General features: G+C 39.9%; 1 protein-coding gene across 6 annotated transcripts in view; it reads right to left on the reverse strand.

Moving 5' to 3' along the window:
• Positions 1–21,532, reverse strand: part of SAMD4A (sterile alpha motif domain containing 4A) — a 221,215-nt gene that overhangs the window by 171,716 nt on the left and 27,967 nt on the right. Inside the window, exon 2 of one of the 6 annotated variants that reach the window (XR_014260779.1) lies at positions 1,444–1,516. The exons of the other annotated variants lie outside the window; for them this stretch is intronic. The gene's annotated coding sequence lies outside the window, so the exon portion shown is untranslated. The remainder of the gene's footprint in view (positions 1–1,443; positions 1,517–21,532) is intronic. 6 annotated transcript variants of the gene reach the window in all.

Genomic DNA, 21,532 nt, shown 5'->3' on the forward strand with positions numbered 1-21,532 from the left:
ACTCTGTGAGCTCTGGGGCCTGGACTTGCTTTTCTATAGATGACTTTGTTCCTTCTTTACATTGCAAAGTTCAGTTTATATTTTTGTAGAAATACATTCTCATCATTTCAAATGACGATGCTGATTCGGCCACATTTAAGTTTCATTCTCATTTGAAGAACTGAGCCCTAGCTTGTTTGGAAGAGAAAATGCTACAAAAACTCTTGCTTCCTTTTGAAACTTTTATTAAATATTCAGAACTGAATGAAAGTAATCTAGCTCTGGAAGGGATGGGTCATATTTATAGAGAAAAACAAAAACCAGGTTGTGGAAAGGTGGAAAGATGGAAAGACAAAAGGAATTCACTAACCAGCTGAAAGTTAGAAACACACGATACGTAGTTGAATCACCTGTGATACTCCAACTAAAAATCAGCAGTGCCAACAAAAGAGGTTTCTAAAAGTCATAATAGGCTCCCATTTTTCAGAGAGTAAATAAATTCCTTACTGGGGAAAGAAATCCACAAAGAGATGGTAATTTTACTTTTATTTCAAAGACTAAACAATACAAGATCCCACAAGCAAGTTTAAACACTCCAAGAAGATATTCTGAATGATTTTGCTAACTTTTGCTATCAGTCTGACTCATGAAGGACTTAACTAACTGCACTTTCTTTGATAGCCAAGAAAGGTCCACTCAGAATAATCATGTGGCAGAATAAAGAAGTGCAGTGTGGCCAAGAGGAACCTGTGATGATTTATTAGTCAATTACAGCTATTTCTTTCAAACTGTGTCCTATTAAATTCACCTTCCTCTCCAGATGCATAAATTAACCCTGCACAAAAGCATCTAAATAGCAAAAAGTACATTATTCTCTAGAGGTGAAACATCAGGGGCAGACACAGCCTCCCTTTGGTGACCATATTGGAACTGTATTAGTTTCCTGTTGGCTACTGTAACAAATCATCATAAACTTAGTGGCTTAAAAAAAAAAATGATACTTTTACTATCTTATAGTCCTGGAGGTCAGAAGTCCAAAATGGGTCTCACTGGGCTAAAATCAAGGTGTCAGCAGGGCTGTGTTCCTTCTGAAGGTTCTGGGGGAGAATCCATTTCCTTGCCTTTTCCACCTTCCAGAGGCTGCCCACATTCCTGGGTTCACGGCCCCCTTCCATCCACAAGGTCAGCAGCGGCTGATAAGTTTTTCTCCCATCACATCTCTCTGGCATTGACTCTTCTTCCACCTCTCACTTCCCCTTAAGGACCCTTGTGATTACATGGAGCCTACTCGGATAGTCCAAAAGAATCTTCAAGTTTTAAGGTTAAACTAAGAACCTTAATTCCATCTGCATGTATGCCATGTAACATGAGATTTTCCCACGTCCCTGGGATTAGGATGCAGACATTTTCTGGAGGCCGTTATTCTGCCTCCTACAGGTACAAAGAATAAGACAAACATTTTACCTTCCTCTGCCTCTCTTCTGTAACAAACTGTCCAGCCAGAGTTATTCCACATCCTTGGGTACAGGCACCTCACCTTTAAAAAAGTGGTAATAATAAATCTTGCTTCTCCTGCTGTCCCCCCTACCTCTAAATCTGTGACTCTATGACTAACAATTCTTTCCACGTTTTCACCTAATAAAATCACAGCCTTCATCTCCCACTAAAAAGACAACGTCGGGTGGCTCTGAGTACGATTCCCTCCTTCCAGCTAGCTTAAATGCAAAATTCACAGCTCAAAGAATTTGGCAAGACATTTGTTCATTCATTCACATATATTAACTCAACACCTACTGTGTGCCAGGCACAGCAAGTCCAGTATTAAACAAAAGAGACATACTCCGTGCCCTAACTGGGCTTAGTTTAGCATTTTCCTGTATTTGCTGGCAGGATATAGAGGAAAGCTATTTTCTACTATTTATGCCCCACTTCTTTTCAATACATATCTGAGAACATAGGATAAAAACACAGGTGCAATGCGAATCTATAAAATAAGGCAGGGTGTAACAATAATTAATAGCTATCATGACAGGTGAAGGTCTGGATTGAGACATTGGGACTCAAAGCAGATTTTCTAAATTTTGTATGAGACACCTCAGCATACTAAGTGCTTTCCAATACATTATCTCCACTGATCCACACTACGACTTGGTCAGGTATGGAAAGTGTTCTAATCATCCCCATTTGGCTGGTGTGAAATTCCCCAGAAAGCTTTAGTAACTTGACTAAGGCCACACAGTAAATGGCAAAGTCTGGGACTCAGATTCAGGTCTTAATTCAAATGATTTGCTCTCCGTCATTTTTGTGCTATTAACTGAGAGCCCTTCTCCTTGCCTGGCTTGCAGGATGCCCTGCTGCTTCTCCTAACTTCGAAGCCCTCCTTCTTCCTACACACTTCTTACTATCTCCTACCATGAGCACTGCCCAATACTCCATTCTCTTCTCAGAGCTTGAACCAGCCCCTCTTCGTAAATGGAAACTACGTCTACCTCCCATGACTGCCTATCCCCGTGAGGAACTTCCCTCTGACACGGAGCTCTATGAGCTCCACCACCGGCTCTCTCCACCTGCCCATCAGGAATGTCCACCGGGATGACGTAACCCAGGCCCTCCATTCCCTGGCCTTAGCTCTATTCCCTATTTCCACCACTGACATCACTAAGCTCCTGTCTCTCCTTTATATCTTGTTCTGTCGAGGCCTCGTGTTCTCGTGACTCCAATGGTAACCCAGCTCGGGTAAGAGTCATCCCCTCAGACTCTGTGCAATCGCCACTGGCCAGGCTACCCTCTGACCCCCACGTCCCACCAGGCAAGAAGGAATATACAGCCCAGAGAGGAATTTCCCCCGAAAGTAGGCTCAAATGTTCTCTCTTCGTGGGTAGCACCAAAGACAACGTTGGCAAATACATGAAGATGTGTCAACCACCCTTACACCTTCTTCAGCATTTCCACAGTGAGGAAGAAAGCCAACTGAAGATTCTCTTCAGCCACCAAACTAAAGGACTACAAGAGGCGGGTATCAAAAACATGGTGCCAGGTATCATGAAGCTTGCTGAATGAAGAACTTTCTGAGTCACTAAATCTCTCTGGACTTTGAAAACAGCCTTTCAAACAGACATTATGAAAAGACATTTTACAGAAAACCCTCAAGAAATGTGCTGAATGAATGCTGACGGTCTAGTGATGATTTTTAGAGCACCGGGCCTGTGCCCTTCACCTTTCCGAGGTTACTGTGCTGCCTCAGAGAAGCAGCCTTGCGCCACCCTGACTGTGCAAGGGCCATACTCCCTGCCAGGGCTCAGCTCTGCTTCCCACAAAGGGACACGTTAGAAGCAGACACGTGCCACGGGTTAAGCAGCACTAAGCAACATTCCGCAAGCAGCTTGTAAAGAGTGACGTCCTATCAATCTGTGATGGGCAACCAGGACCGCAAGGTGCTCTCCAGTCTTGAGCTCTCACTATCGGAAACTACATGTGAGCCTGCCTGAGGCATGGAAGCAATGTTGCAAAAGCATGTGTGGACACACACACACACACACACACACACACACACCCCAGAACTAAGCCATGTAGAGGTCTGAGCTCTTTTCCTTACAGTAGAAAGGACATGCTTTCTAGTTCCTAAAAGGTGGGGCTGATCCTTAAACTTATCTTTACAATTTCCTCTCCCTCCTAGTACTGGGCTGGCCAAAAAGTTCGTTCGGGATTTTGTAACATCTTATGGAAAAACCCGAACGAACTTTTGGGCCAACCCAGTACTTAGAACAGTCCTAAGGTAAAAATGGGCACCTAGTAAACACCGAATTGAGTTCATTCTTGCTTTATTCTAAGTTAAGCTCTACTCTTTCTCTACCAGAGAGTCAGAAGAAGGAGGATAACTTGCTTTTAACTATTTAACGAGGATGTTTTAAAGACACGAATTCCTTAAGAAGTCTACTTGTAAAGTCAGTCATGGTGGAAAGTGATTACTGTGAAAATTAGATTTTTAAAGTTATATATATATATGTGTGTTTTTAATGATCCAATCTATTTTTTAACCATTTTTTACTGAAGTATAGTTATTTTAGGAAAATACAGTTTATTCACAAAGATTTTTATGAAAAAAATTAATTATAATAGTCAAATACCAAGCAATGGAGCAGTATAGAAATTACAGAGCCATTAAAATTATATTTGTAAAGATATTACAATGATAATACTCATCATCATTATGTTATCATTTTAAATGTAAAAGGGTGCAAAATTGTTTAGAGTATGATTATGATCACAACAATATTAAAGACAGCACAGAAGAAAACAGAGCAAGTAGTAAGAGAAGTTGTGTTTGGATAGTGGTATAAAGTGTTTTCCCTATTTTATTTCTACATATTTTCTAACTGTTCTATTATAAACGTTATTGCTTATAATAAAAAGTGAGTTATTTCCTAAAATGTTAAGATATCTGAATAGTCTCAGGCTTCAAGAAATGCTCAACACTGACTCTCCATGTTCTGCAAATTAGCTCTTCTTTCCTAAGCATGCACTATATGCCAGGCCTGACCAAGTGCTTTACAGTCTTTACTTCTTAGTCCTAAGCACCACCCTAGGAGGAAGGAAAGGCTATTATCCCTGTTTTACAGATGAGGAAACTGAGGCACACAGCAGTTAAGTGAACTTGCCCAAGGTCACAGAGCTAGTAAGTGGCTGAGTGCAGTGTGAGCCCATTTGGTCTGCCCCAGAACTCACCCTTGTAACCCCGTGCAATGCTCTCTCTACAAGACTCTAGCAGAGACACTGATTAAAGTAATGCAACCCTGGCAGGTGCTGCAGCTTCTCTGGGCCTCAATTTCCCCATTTATAATGGCACCTACTCAATAGAGTTGTTGTGAGATGATACATGTAAACACAGTGCTGAACATGATGCCTGGCACACGGCAAGCACTCACTTAATGTCAGCTCTGGTCATTTCTAAAAAAGAACCAGTGGCTTCCCTGGTGGCGCAGTGGTTAAGAATTCGCCTGCCAATGCAGGGGACACAGGTTCGAGCCCTAGTCCCGGAAGATCCCATATGCCACGGAGCAACTAAGCCCGTGCGCCACAACTACTGAGCCTGCGCTCTAGAGCCCACAAGTCACAACTACTGAAGCCCATGCACCTAGAGCCTGTGCTCCGCAACAAGAGAAGCCACCGCAATGAGAAGCCCACGTACCACAACAAAGAGTAGCCCTCGCTCGCCACAACTAGAGAAAGGCCACACGCAGCAACAAAGACCCAATGCAGCCGAAAATAAATAAAATAAAATAACTTAAAAAAAGAAAAAAAGAACCAGCACCTTTGGCCATGGCCCCAAACCTGCAGCAGGATGGGCAATCCACAGGGCCTCCTGAGAACTGTCCTGTGAGACATCTGCATGACTGTGGGGCTTTCCTTCCTATTTTAGGTGACGCAATGTAATAGCAACGTGATAGCTACTTCACTGCAATGTAATAGTATCCCTCACTCTCCTTTTTTCAAAACTCTGCTTTTCACCAAAGCACATATTTTTTTAAATATATGCATCCAATCTTGTCTCCTTGGAATTATAGATGGCAAAGAAAATCCAGGTCACAAATGAAAGTGTGACTGACTTCAATGCCGCTAGCATGCACCTAGGAAATAATGCCAACTTATCTGGATTTAATGTTGATGAGTTAGAGATAGCTTCCATTAGATATGCTCTCCTGGTCTTGCGCTTTCTCCGGGGTGGATTTTCAGCATCCCGGCTCCTTGCTTTCTTTGCAGCAGAACCTCAAGCTGACAGATATTCATCCTGTGCTCAGGGAAGCTACCGCCACTGTAACTGTCATGTGAGCAGGAAAATTAAAATCACAAACAATGCTATTATTTTTCAGCAGGCTACTTAGCTTACTAAAGATCAGTTTCCAAGTGGTAAAACTTAACTGTTCTTAAGTCCAGAATCAGACAGATTGCAAACCTGAAAAGGTCTGGGCATGAGGAAAAATGGCTGGGCCACTGTCACGGGGTACCCACTGATGCTACAGCTCACAAATAAGACACTGCAGTGCACGGGTCTGAGACAGTAAAGCGGCCTAGAAACGCACATTAGCAGAGACAGCTTCAAAGACTGTGATGCTCTATTTCTCAGTTGAGGAGCAGGGGCGGTTATTAATCTTTAATGGCACATAAATAAGATGTGCTCTTTTGTATGAGTGATAGATTTCATGATTTAAAAAAAGATCAGAAGTGCAATGGAAACTCAAAGTGCATATTAGATAGAATATAAGTTTAAGGCAGGGAGCTCTTTTTCTCTTCATTTAGGATTGATAAACAACGTTTGTAAGAGTTCATAAAATTTCAGACTACAAGAGATTGAAGACCACCTAATCTATCTAATGGGTTTCCAACGGTGTTCCCAAAATAAAATTCCATCTTGCGCAGACACACCATAAACTCCTTACTCAGAACTGGGAGGTTTTTTTTTAAGAAAAATGATTTTTATTAATAGTTTACTATATTTTCAGAGAACTGGGAGTTTTCTTAGCACTGGAACTTCACTTTGTACATCAGAAGAGTGGTCTAAGTCTCTCCATTACCTGCCACCAGCCCTGGTTCTTCCTTTCCTTCTTGATTTAGGAGTCTCTTTCCCATCACCTGAATTGCTTCAATAAAGATACAGATTTAATTTATGTGTCTTCAAGAAGTTCAGAGACAAATGTACCATGTGCCTTACAGAGACATATTCTACTTAAAAGGCATTATGGAAATCTACCATTCTTGCTGAAACAGTTACTAAAGAGGGAGAAATCAGCAACTTCAAATACCAAAAACTGGAACAGCCAAGCAAGGAGCAAACGGCTAACAATACCATAAACAACTGTGGTCAGCAAGGGTGAGCTAAGGGAATAAAGCACTCAAAAAATAATAATAATAATAATAATAGTGTATATGGGCAGGGGGCCTACAGAAAATCTTTGTACCACCCCCTCAATTTTCCTGAGAACCTTAAAGTGCTCTTAAAAAAACTGTCTTAATAAAAAATTAAAATAAACTTTTAAGAAAGCAAAAAATTCTTTAAAATAAAATAATGGAAGTAGAAAAGATCTCCCTTTTTAAAAGATGCCGTCTATGTACCAAATGTACCAAATTACAAAAGAATCCTGTGTCCCTGGGAATGACTAATCCACATACACCAGTCCTGGAATAGTCCAACTACTTACTCATAGAGTAATACTAAAACAGGACTCACTTGCTCCATCAAACATTTGGCTGTAGGCCAAATGCCCATACAACCATTAAAAAAAATCAATTTCACAGGCTAATGGGCATTATGGGAGCCAAGCTATGCACACTGAACTCCAGACAGAGCTAGGTACCACCAGCTTTGTAAACACTAGCACTGATTAGTTTCTGCTAGCTCAAAGCAAAAGGTAGCTATTGTTAAATTACCCGAGAGCTCATGTATGTCAGAGTTGAAAACTCATATTCGTACAACTAAATTATATATATTCTACAGTGTTCTCAGGTTTAATTATCTTTGGGCTAATGAAAGTAAGATAAATAAAACAATGACACTTTAAAGTAGTAATGGCACTACAACCAGTTTTATTTCTTTTTAAGTAAATCACTAGATTTCTCTATCAGCTTTGCCTTAGCAGTTGGGAACCACCATGGCCCTGACAGAGATGCTACAAGTTAAAGGAAAGTCCAAGAGTCTTGGGCACTGTATACAACGTGCCTGGCCTGGCCTCTCCCTCCTACAAGCCCCGGTGGTGTTCATGCTTGTCACATGGCCCTGCCCACCCCCTCATCCGGGATGATGACATTAGGGTGGGCACCCAATGAAAAGAAACTACTCTGTAAGTAGCCAGTGACCTGCACCAGTGTTCCTCAAACTTTAATGGGCAACGAATCACCAGGGGGTCTTGTTAAAATGCATATTCAGATGGGGAGGGTTGCACTTCTGTCAAGATCACAGATGAGGTCCATACTGCTGGTCCCCAGTCTGCACTTGAAGTAACAAGGACCTAGACATTTGGACTGACAGACATGATGCACTGAGACAGAAATCCAGCAAGTAGCTGTCTTGAGGGCCCAGATCATCTCAATTCTAGCCCCTCTGAGGCCCGGAAAGGTTCCTGTTCATGGAGTCTCATGCCACTCCCCCGAGAACTTATTTGTATGCCTGCAATAGAGCCCCATTTCCTCAAGCCAGCTCACGCTGGCTTCTGTTTCATGTAACCAGAGGAGCCTTGACTAGGACAGGCACAAAGGGACGTACCTTCATCCCTGAAGCCACTGTTGGTGCCATTCTGGTTTAAAAGGGGGGGGGGGGTTGGGGGGTGGGCATCTTCTAGCAATAGGTAAATACTTTATTCCAGTTGAAAATAACGCAGCAGTACATGGATGTGCTTTCCCTTTGAACAGTGATTTTCCACTTAATCCTGAGGGAATGGTCCAGACCTGGAAAGATGTTCCAAGTAAAGGGCTTGCTGATTCCATGGTTACCTAAGCTATGACCACTCACTCCCACATCCCCCTTCTAAACCACAAGCCTCCCTGGGTCCAGCTGAGACTTTGAAGGAAGAAAAGTTGTTTCTGGTACCATCTGGATCCCCAGGATCCTGCTGTCTCTGTCTTGCTTTCCCCTTTGTTTTTATATTGTTTTCCTTGATATTCTCTCCATCATTCTTGCCAGATGTCTTTGGAGTTTTCTCCTTTTTCCAATGACCTAGAATCATCATCTTATCCTAAAGTCTTTAAGTCACTCTAGCCAGACTGTAGCCTTATAAGCCCAGCACCCATATCAGTTCTTATGGAAAGTGACATAAGGGTGTCTGAGTTTTTTCTCCAAGTCATCAGCCTTGGTTTCTGCTTAAAACAACAACTCTGCACCCAGACATGCGATTCAACTAAAAAATGCTTTATAAATTCTAACCCTAAAGGCTCCAGGGGAAGCCTGGGCTGTGAGATCCACTATTTAACCTCAACAAAGTCTACTAGCCAATTACTCTAACCCTTATACTGTACCTAAGACAAGTGATGGCTCTTTGATTTACATGAAAATAAAAATATTTGCACAGTAGCCTTTATAACGTTATACTTTAAACTATAAAAATGTTGCCCAGCTTCAGTTGAGGATTGTATTCCTTTTTTGCCCCTATTCCTGTTTTTCATCTCTATCCAAATGTGAATGAATCAAAAAGGATAAAGAAGTTCAGAGGGAAGCAGGAGACTAACACCAAAGACCAATCAATAATGTGACTGTGACGATAATGCAAGCGATGCTATTTTATTTATAATCTGAACTACCTACTTCCATAAAGGATTTTAAATGCCTTAAAATAAACACATGTACAGGATAATTGGAGTAAAGGAAAGAAGAGCTAATCCACATGGAAGAAAGGGGAGATAACTACCAGGAAATAGAGATGAGAGTTATTGTAACGAAGCACTAATTTTGGCTCTCAGCTTAGGAAATCACAGCTAAAAAGGAAACATGATAGGTTAGGAATTCTTAATTTTGTAAATGTGGAAGCAGATGGATTTGCTAGAAGGGACAGTCCATTTTCTACTGCTGAGCTCAAAGAGGAATTTATGGCATAGTCCCTCCATAAAATAAGGAAGGGGGACTTCAGCTGAAGCCAGGTGGCCATTTCCTCCTTGAACTGTTGGAAGCAGCCAAAGCCCAGATGCTGAAGCCCAGATCTGCGCACAGCTGAGTTAGCATAGTCTAAGCAAGCTGGTCTCTGGTGCTAACATGGTAAAATGGTAGCTCTTGGAGAACTGGAGTAACTGATGACCAACCTGCCCTGCAGACTGTTTCCTCAAGGAAGGATTAAGGTTGTGATGAGCATTTCAAGTGCAGTGTGTGGATACTGATGGCTGATGTTCTGCTAAGAAAATGAAGGGCACTGCCTTGAAATCTTACCAGGAAAAGGGCTCTACAATAGCTCCTCCAGGCAAGACCCATATTATTTATCGGTAGCATGCTTTTAATAAGCTTCACATGCTAAACCAGTTACTTGAGAGATACCAGCCCAAAGTTCTGGGCAACAGAGAGAAATCATGTTAGTCTAGAAAGTAGAGAGCAGGGGTTCTCTGGTGGCTAACTCAAGTCACAAAAACACCACAGCACAGTTCCAACAGAATAATAAATTCTGAGAGAAATCACATCCTGTTGATAGTTCACCAGATTCCAAGCAGCTAGGTCAATGTAAGTACTGGGTGAACTTAATAAAGATTTTTTTAGGAACAAACAGAAAAACGAAACCCGTAATAAGAGCAACAACATCCTGGAAAACGTCTTCCAAAGATCCTAATTTCAGGTGTGGGCACTTAATGCTGCAATATTATTTCATAAGTAGCTGCCTCACCAGACTGCCTGGGTTTATGACAGAGGAGGGGCCTGGCTCCCCTTTGGTCTGGCAGAAACCAGGCATCTCACTTGCCTAAAAACAGAAAAGGAACATTTGGCTATAATTTAAAAAGAAGAAAGGCCAGGACACGGCTTTGCTTCCTGGATTTTAAAATTGAAATCTGATCTGCCAAAAGGTTGTTATTACTCACTCCAGTCTGGCATTAGGAAATAATGTGGTACAAGGTTTGGAGTAGAATGAAAGTAGGATTAATGATCTGGGAGTATGCAGGAGTACATGTCTCTTCTCTCCAAGATCTAAGACTACAAGTCCATAAATTCTCCTGAAATTTTTAGTTCGAATGGAGAAACCCCAGTGTTTTAAGAAGAAAAGAGGCACAGAGTTTTAATGGGATGTCCACTGAACTAATTAACCTGTAATTTGAGGACTAATCAGAAGGAATGCTACCTGGAAAATTTAGGAATAGTATTACTGCTGTTATTGATGATATCGGTATATTTGTATATTGCTTTGTAGTTTACAAAGTACTCTATATTTTCACCTAGGTATTATCTCATTTAATTTTTATGATAATACTGGGAGTCAATTATGGCATTCTTTATCACCGAATAGATGAGAAAATTAAGACAAGCCAAGTAACCTGTCCAAGATCATATAGACAGAGAAATACCTGGTCCAGAATTAGAACTCAATTCTTCTAATTCTAAATCTTTTATCATAGAAATTGGAGCCCGTTTCTCTTGATACAACCCAAGCACTACAATGTTTTTTAAAAATCTGCTCGTACTACAAAGAAAAAAAATTTTTTACGCAAAATTTTTGGGCTCCACATCAACTGATGAATGGATAAACAAGAGGTGATATTTCCATACAACGGGATATTATTCAGCCATTAAAAAAAGAATGGAGTACTGATACATGCTACAACATGGATGAACCTTGAAAACATTATGCTAAGTGAAACAAACCAGACCACATATTGTAGGATTCCATTTATATTAAAAGCCATTTATATTAAAAACAGAACAATAGAGTCAGAAAGTAGATTAGTGGTTGCCTGGAATTAAGGGTGGGCACAAAGAATCTTTTACAGGGTGATGAAAATGTTCTATAATTGGACTGTGGTAATGATTATGCAACTGTAAATTTGCTAAAAATCATTGAATTGTACACTTCAAATGGGCGAATTTTATGGCATGTAAATTTTACTTCGAAGAATCTGTAAAAATAAAGATTAAACACTTTAAAAATTATGGGCTCCAATTTTTCCACCTATAGTTTAAAAAAGATAATTTAAGGTTCTGAGATTATTTATAATGATGGCGCTAGTAGATAAAAATGTAGTGTGTTCCTGTCACACTACAGGTTGACCTATGTAACAGGTTGACTTTATGTTGGCTTATGTATGTCCATATCTGAGACCTCACTTCTTTGAATAGTGGCTATTACTCCAGAAATATAGGTCAATATGACAATAGAAATTAAACATCTTAAAAATAGGTATATTATTTGGGAATATCTATCAAAAATGTAAATGTGCATTACCCCAGGGGCTTCCCTGGTGGCGCAGTGGTTCAGAATCCACCTGCCAATGCAGGGGACACGGGTTTGAGCCCTTGTCTGGGAAAATCCCACATGCCGCGGAGCAGCTAAGCCCATGCGCCACAACTACTGAGCCCATGTGCCACAACTACCGAAGGCCGCACACCTAGAGCTCGTGCTCTGCAACGAGAAGCCACAGCGATGAGAAGCACATGCACTGCAACAAAGAGTAGCCCCCGCTCACCGCAACTAGAGAAAGCCTGCACGCAGGAACAGAGACCCAACGCAGCCAAAAATAAATAAATAATTTTTTTTTTTTTAATGTGCATTACCCCAGCAATTCCTCTCCTAGGAATTTATGCTAAAGAAATCAGGGTAAGTACACAAAAGTGTGAGTAACAGGATGTTCCTGACAGTGTTGTTTATATTAATAAACAGGTTGTTTATCTTCTTCTCTGCTTTGTCTTGATTTACTTATTTTTTGCCATGAGCTTGTGTTTCTTTTAAAAACAGAAAAATAAAGCAATTTTTATAAAGAGAGAGAGATAAAAAATAACTTTTGACACAGTAAACCTATTTTTCCTAAGGAAAATATTAGGATCAGTGTTTGAAAATATGTGCATAAAAAAAGTACAGCACAGTATTTTATAATAGTGAAAAACTGAGACAAAACTAAATTTTTTTCTATAATAACAATATTTAACAATCATGATATCTTCATAAGACTGGCCATTACATTGTCATTAAAGATGTTGACGTTTGCTTTTATTACTGAATACAGAAAGCCAATTATAAAAGAGGATGTATACAGTATTACCTCATTGTGTGTATGCACATAGCTATATGCATATATTTGCAGAGGAAAACTTTAGAAGGCTGTGGCTATGTTGCAATTAGCCTTGATGGACAGGATAACATAATGGTTATATTAGGCAAAGACTCCAGAACCAAACTGCCTGAGTTTGAATACTGGATGTGCCATTTTCTGGGTATAATCTTAAGCATTTTAACCTTCTTTGTGCTTCACTTTTCTCATTTGTAATGAGAAGAACAATCATGACTACCTCATAGGCCATTATGAGGAATAAAAAGGTAAAGCACTTATTTAGCAGAGTGCCTGGCACACGGTGAGGGTCACACACATGCTATCATCATTATCCTTGATGCTGGGGTCATCCATGGTTGCTTTTATATTTTATCTGTATCTTCCAAGTTTTCTACAGTTTGTGTGGGTTTTACATGGATTACATATGTAATGTTTAAAATAACCAATTGGGGCTTCCCTGGTGGTCCAGTGGTTAAGACTCCATGCTTCCACTGGAGGGGGCACGGGTTCGATCCCTGGTCAGAGAATTAAGATCCCGCACGCTGCATGGCGTGGCCAAATAAATAAATTAATTTTTTTAAAAATAAAATAACTGATGGCAGGGATTTGAACAGATGTATGTACACCTATGTTCATAGCAACATTATTCACAATAGCCAAAGGTAGAAACAACTTAAATGTCCATCAACAGATGGGCTGATAAACAAACTGTGCTATGTACATACAAATGGAATGTTATTCAGCCTTAAACAGGAAGGAAATCCTGATACATGTATACATCTTGAAAATATTGTGCTAAATAAACTAAGCCAGACACAAAAGAACAAATATTGGATGATTCCACTTATATGAGGTACTTAAAGTAATCAAATTCATAGAGACAAAAGTAGGATGCTGGTTGCCAGGGGCTGGGGGAGGAGGCATTGGGGAGTTAGGGTTTCATGCACACAGTGTTTCCCTTTGGGAAAGATGAAGAGTTCTGGAGATGGCTGGTGGTGATGGTTGTACAACAACGTGAATGTACTTAATTCCATAGAACTATACACTTAAAAATGGTTAAAATGGTAAATTTTATGTTATGTATGTTTTACCACAATTTAAAAAATTACATAGACAATCTTTAAGCTTAAGGAGAGGGGAACTCTGAGTCCATTCACTCGGGCCCCAGCATGTACCCAGCTCTCGTGAAGGGACAGAGCAGCAGTTAGGAGAAAAGAATGGACCAAAGAGCAAAAAGGCTCCTCTCCCTATTTCCAGAGTCTCCTCATCTTCCCTCTGGTTCAAGGTCCCCTGGGCCCACCTCAGCCTTTCTCTTTCCTTAGCATGCCCTTGTTCTGAAATAAGGGATGAGTTCGGAACACATGCCATTCAACAACCGTTGCTCTATGGAAAAGAATGAAAAGTTTAAAAGAAAACTTAGAGACTGACCTAAAAGAGTAAAACTGAACTTCATTCATCTATGAAAAACCTTCTCCTAGTTAGTCTAACACTCAGACTGTGTCTCTAGGGACAAGATTAGTCTCCCTGTCTCTCTATTTCCTTTGTAGAGAAGTGTGTCTTCCAAGACAGAGTTCATTCTCTTTCTAGATTGTGTGACTCATCTGTCCTTCCTTCTCTAAATTGCTTTGTTGAAGCCAGGTTCATGAACTCAAATGTCTACAGGGACCAGGCAGAAGCAATATGGGTTTAAGACCACAATAGGGAATGGTGGGGATTGAGGCAAAGTGAAGAGCTCCTACCTGTCTAAAGGGGTAGCTGCTACTAGGCTTAGCAGATTGTTTCCATACAGGAATGCATGTTCAATGCTCCCAAATTTTCCACTTGCCAAAAGAAGTACAAAACTCAGATTTTGATGTGAATCTCCCCAAAGACAATATAGATTTTTTTTTTTAAAGAAAATACCGTGACCCAAACAAAACTCTTCCGCATGGGGCTCCCTTTCATGACATCTGATTTAGAGGTTAGTCTGCAAGCAATAAAATCCTAACAAATGAAGCACACCAGTTAATCCTTCAAATGAACACAGGAATGCTATGAACAGGGAAGGCTACTTTTTATAACTTAAAGACTTTCCTCCCCAGCTGGATATTCTCCATTTGCCCCTCCAGATCCATGCCCCCCTCCTTCTTACCTTGCTCTGTGACCCAGGAGGCCACCCTCCTCAGACTACATCTCTTGGCTCCCTGATCTCTGGGGTTTACTTGGGTCATCCAGTGGAATGGCCGGCAGGAAACCAAAGGGAGGGAAGAAAGAAAGGCTGGGGTATTTATCCCCCAGTTCCTGCTGCTGCAATCTTCCCCTGAAAGGCCACAGCTCCTGTCAGGCAGCACATTCCTACAGCTAAACCTCTTACAAGTTACAAGAGATTCTCTCTGTCCTTGTCTCCTTAGGACCAAGGAGTGGCAATGGCTTTCTATTGTTAACTCTAGGATGCTTCGCCAATTTTTGTTGATTTCCCTGACCTCTGCCTAGATTTTGTTAGGAGTCCCCCTTATTTCCTCCATTACCCCTTTTGAGGGAGCCAATCTCTTTCTTGCCAGGACCTGCCTGGCACATCTTCCCATATCACATACCACGATGTACTTATGATACAGACAAGATCAAGATCCCTCCCTTCCACACCTACAAGTCTGAATCCACAGGGAAAGAGGTGAGGCTACCTTGACTCTATTTTTTCTGGCTTTAAAGGATATTAATTCTTGAACCTTACATGAACTCTAATTTCTAAATCACAGTTCCGAATTACTAAAGTCCTTAGATTACCAGTGCCACTCTGGAACAGGTAACAGGAAAGGCAAAAAATGGTATCCTCCCACTAAAAATAAAATTTAGAAATCATATATGCTCCACAGGGCAAAGATCTTTTTCTTATATTTTCTTGAAATGCCCACATAAGATGGTTAATAATTTTTAAATAATTTTGAAAGAGATGTGTCATTAAGACATGTTATATTGAAGCTTTTCCTCCCATTTAACCCCATTAAACACTTTTAGGAGCAGGGAATTCCCTGGTGGTCCAGTGGTTAGGACTCCGCGCTTCCACTGCAGGGGGCACAGCTTTGATCCCTGGTCGGGGAACCAAGATCCCCCAAAAAACACTTTGAGGAGCAATGCTTAATCCAATTATCTTAATATTCAAGTATCAATATCATACACTAGAGAACAAACATATGGGTGGGGGGAGGAATTGGGAGATTGGGATTGACACATATACACTATTGATGCTATGTATAAAATAGACAACTTATGAGAATATACTGTATAGCACAAGGAACTCTACTTAATGCACTGTGATGACCTAAATGGGAAGGAAATCCAAAAAAGAGGGGACATATGTGTATGTATAGCTGATTCATTCTGCTGTACAGCAGAAACTAACACAACATTGTAAAGCAATTATATTCCAATAAAAATCAATTTTAAAAAGTATCATACACTAAAGATCTGCATTAAGAGGGACACTACTCCTCTAGTCCTCTCAAGACTGTTTCTTGACTCCTTGTATTGTAGTTAGGAATGTAAAGATTTTAGTCAACATTTCTAGATTTTTCATTTCATTTTTAGAGAACTTTTCAGTCATTTATTCAGTAACTATGTATTAATCTATATACATTTAGCACCAACTATGTATCCATTCTGACTCTGAGGCTGTGAGATATGAGGTCCCTGACCTCAGAGAACTCAGTATCTATGCTATTTACAAGACAATGAGATAATGCTTTAGTAGGATGTGTCCAAATGTGAGAACATCAACGAGGAATCTGCTAAGTCAGTCTGTAGAGCTAAAAGGGCTGGACATCATAGGTGACCTCTGTGTTGGGACATGAAGGATGGAAGAGAGGAAGGTATTCAGATGGGAAAGCATGTGCAAGACACCAAAGAGTGACAGGGGCAAGTCTTACAAGTTTCTCTCTCTAATACTGAGTATAGCTCATGGCACAGAGTAGGCTTTTTTTTAAATGAATGAACAAAGTGGTATTTCACATACAGAAATTCTACTGTTTTCATTATTTAAACACCTGTTAGAGTAGCAATATAATTAATCATTCATGGTTGGCCCTAAACTGTAAATAGACCTTGTGAAATTCATTATTTGCAGTGTTCCCAAAATTAAAAGTCCTAATGTTGGCAATGTACATTCCTGTCACTTAAACTGCAATGCAAAAATTAAGCTCCAACAAGTTGCTGATATGTTAGTATGACTGAGACTAGCTTAATATTTTCAATTCATTCATGATTTAGTCATCTTGTCATAGTGACTATTTTAATGTGTTCCCACGGGAAAAAGTACAACCACCAATTAAATCTGATTCAGTGATAAAAATCTAACCTCTGAATAATAATATTGGGCTCTTAACTCCTTCCTTTTCTTAAGTTTTCCCTTCTGCTATAGTTTTCTATACCTAACAAGTTCTGTCCTGTTATTTGCACTTAGCATCTTACCTCTCACCAGGAGAAACTGCATGTGGTCTCTATACTTCAAAGGTCTGGACAGTTACTGATTACCAAATTAACACAAGCATTTTAAAAGGTAGCATTTTTTTCTGTACATCCTTCATACAATATATGCTAACATGGTCATTCAGTGGCAAGGAGTAGGGGTTATGGGAGACTTCTGCTTTCTATGTTATACATATCTATTATAAAAATCTGAAAATCTGCTGTTTGTTTTACAGCAACCGTATTTTACTTTGTAACAAAAGAAACAGTCATTTTCTTAGAGTAGGTACATGAGTCATCTTCCTGTATATGATCTGGTCTCGAAATTTCAGCAGATACTGCAGAAGAAATCCCATCAGAACTAGGGCAAGAGTAATCCTTCCTTCATTTTCACAGGGAACTAGTAATCCTACCACCCATCCAATTCTCTCCCACTTGCTCATTCTCCCGCAGCTCACAATGGGCCAGATCTAAGAAAACCATTTCTCTCCACTGCCTGAGAAACTACCTTTTTAAAGAGAAGTTGTATGTAGGTCCTCTCCATTTAAAGATGCTGGGTTTTTTAATTAATACCAAATATACTTGTTAAAATACAAATTTAAATCAGCTGGATAAAAACTCTTATACATGCTGGTTCAAGTGCACCTTAGTTTAGGTAGATGGTCACTATTCCAGCCTATACGTGGGGGCCATTTTTCAATCAAAATTAAGCAAAATTAAGTATTTGTAAAATAAATTTCCATTGGGCAAAGACTATAATTTACCAGATATTGTTTCTCCTGAAACCATTTTCTCTTTCCTTCTTGCGACTGTCTCTTAAATTATCTAGAAAGTAAATACCATTCTTTTACATTGCCAGTTTTCAGGAGTTTTTTTTCTCTAAAAAAAAAATGAATAGAGAAACATAACTTGTTACTGTAATTCATTTGAGACTCATTCTGGCTAGAACAAGAAATATTTGATGGATGGAGAAAAGAAAAATGACAATGGAATCAGCCACAGATATGAAATATAATAAAAATCCCAGAATACAAAACTAATAATAATCATAGTTACTTAATCATGAAGAAATTAATTAGGTTAACCAGGAAGCAAGAATAATAATTATGACAAGAAGAACAAAAACGTAAGGATCTACAATTACAGAAAACTAGAAATCATCTAAATTTACAATAACAGAGAAATGCTTAAATAAATTATGTATTATCCAAACAATGGAATGGTATGCATCCATTAAAAACCACGTATTCAGAATGGCAGAATGCTGATGTTACTGACACTGAATGCTGGGTATCTAGGAATTTATCATACTGTTCTATTTTTTGTATGTCTAAAATTTTCAGTAAAACCTGTTTTATATAAATATGTTAACGAAGGACAATTCTCGTGATATAACATTAAGTGAAATAAGCAGGGGGTAAGTCAAATACAAACCATATAAAGTACATGATTCTAATTTTGTTAAAAACATAGATATACACAGAGGAAACAGCTTGAAAGGAAATGCTCTAAAATGATAGGCAGTGAGTGGCTCTGGGTGGCAGATCAGTAATGATGATTATTTTCTTCTTTTACTTTTCCATAAATGTCTTAACAATGAACGTGCTTTACTTTTATAATGAGCAAAATGACAGACAGGAAAGAATTCATATTTGGGAAAGGAAAGAAGACAAGAGAGTGCAGCCCATGAGCGAGAGCTGGCAAAACATCAAGCATGCCTAGGCACTGCATGGGACGAAAAGACTGAGTCAAGTGGACCATCTGAAGCTTGCAAGCTATTCAAGGAGATAACTTAAACATAAAAAGATACCTGATGCCACTGGGCTGCAGACAAGTGTTGAATAAGGAGTTCTTACAAGTGCTACAGTAGTTAAGAAAAATAGAAAAGTCACTGAGCTGTGGTAGTTGAGGAATGATGACTTCACAAGGCTGCCCAGGGAACTGGGCTCAGATGGGTGGGTGCGTTTTATAGAGGGGGAGATGGAAGGAACTTGGAGGAGAAGGGGTGGTTTGAGGCACACGTGGAGGGAAAGAAAATGTGGGACGCAGAGCAAATAACTTTGCCTGAAACAGGGTTCATGTAGAGGAGTAGTAAGAAATATAACTCCTGTCTGGTTAGAGTGAAGGTTTTCAAGCTCATCAGACTCCACGCCCCCTTTATAATCTGTAATGAAAATCACAGGTAATATAACGTAATCCACAGGCAATTCTAATAAATCAATGTTATGACCTAGCTGCAATATAAAGGAGAAATAAAAGGAAAATAATTTATAATGGTATAATATACATTACAATATGTACATTTTCAGACACGAGATCTCCAGAAGACAAAATGAAGTGGTCAGATCCTCGCCCCTATCCTACAATCACTATGAATGCAACAGCTATGCACACCAACTGATAGCCAGTTACAAACCACAAGTAATGGTGCCAGTGTGGAAGGTGACTCTAGGTAAAGTCCAGAAGAAAAAAAGATACAGACCTCCAGCCAAGTTGTGCAAAAGTACCTTTTGCTTATAGAGTTGGATGTAGGCTCTGATAATTATCAGTAGGGTTTTTCACTTCCCTGTTGCCTGGTGAACATTGGAAAGTCAAGTGGGAAGCAGGGAAATTCTCCAAGGTGGGCATCTGCCCCATGCACTGCAGGACTTCTAGCCTCCTTGGCCACGCCCATTAAATGTCAGTAGCGTACCACCCCCTAACATTGTGAAAACCAACACCATTTCACAGGTTTCTAAAGTACCCCATAGAGGCCATGACCACCCTTGTTGAGAAGGACTGGGAAAGAATCAGCATTTATGCTAGGGGCACCTGGGCAGGACATTTTTCTCACGGGCACAACTGTCTCCTGTCTCATATCTTGCAGGATGTTGGGTATCCCTATCATGGGTGCTAAAATCCTGTCATGGTGATAACCAAAGAACAGCCCTCATCCATCCTCTTTGGGTGCTACCACTTCACCTTTGAGAGACACTAGCTGAGATCTTAGAAGGTTTGAATGACAAGCTACAGAAGCAACTGGGGAAAGGGAAGGTCTGAGATAAGGAGCTCTGACTTAAAACTTGCAAGTCTTTCTATTATGCATCTCTCAAAGAACTTAAGTTCAGAATCACATGATTATTATGTAAAAAATGAAAACTATAATAAAAGCACCCTTGAACACTTACTAACATTTAACTTTCTCTCAAATCCTAAGGCAACCTTTGGCTACTTCTAAGCTAGCTGCTGGAAAGCATGTCACCTGAGTGTCTGGGAAATACAAACTCAAGAGCTGACCACATTTGGGTTTTCATGTTACTCAAGTGGGAAGGCCCACTTGGAGTGAGGCATGAAAAGAATGTAATGTCACGCCTTAGAAAGACTCGGCACAACTAACAGAGTGGCCATGACACAGCTGGGAGAGGGGAAGACGCAAAGACACTCAGGAGAAAGAAAAGGGAGGATAAGGCTGTCTAATCAGTGTCTTCCTACCTTTTATAACCCAGACCCTTTTAAGATAGACATTTTTAAGATCTCTCTGTCTCCTTACCCTGCTTTATTTTTCTTCATAGCATTTATCACCACTTACAGTGCCAGCACATCACAGGCATGCAAATATTCAGTGAATTAATTTATTCAACAAATATTTATTGCGTGCCTGCTATATTCCATGTTCTGTTTCTGATGCTGGGGTGGGAAAGCAGTCAACAAAATTGACAACACCCTTCTTTCACGGACTTTACATTCTAGAGGGGGGTTTGGATGATAAACAGATACATAATTTAATATGTCATATGGTGATGACATGGTGAATAAAAGAAACCAGGGAAGAGATTTAGAGAAGGTGGTCAGGAAGGTTTCTCTGAGAAGGAGACATATGAGCAGAGGCCTGAAGGACATGAAGAAATGAGCCACACAGACATCTAGGGAAGAGGGAATTCCTGCCTTTGAAAATTAAAATGAAGCTACCATGATTAAAACAAACCAAAGCAATGGACTTTGCTTTCAAATAAAGGAAAGGGCTATGTCTTGTATACTGAGGGATCTCAGCTTCTAACACCACAGGTGTCGCTTCTTACCAAAAATACAGTTTTGAATAGGCACAAAATAAAATTAGTGAATGAATGAACGACACAAGTCACCTTATTACCTTCTGGAAGGACACGCATACTCCCCACATTGAGAATCACTGGCTTAACTGATGTTAATATCACTTGGCTTCTGAAATAATTTCACAGAGTTGAGTCTTGCTATTTATATGGCAGCACAAATCTGATTCAGAATGGACAGAAAAATATCAACATGGAAAATCTAACCAACGTATTCATACCACATATGGCTACAAAATTCCATCCCTGGAGTGAAAAGCATGAGGCTTTTTGACCCAGTAGGTGTCTATGAATCAGAAAGT

The sequence above is a fragment of the Balaenoptera physalus genome (assembly GCF_965194825.1).
Source record: "Balaenoptera physalus genome assembly, chromosome: 2".
Taxonomy (NCBI): Eukaryota; Metazoa; Chordata; class Mammalia; order Artiodactyla; family Balaenopteridae; genus Balaenoptera; species Balaenoptera physalus.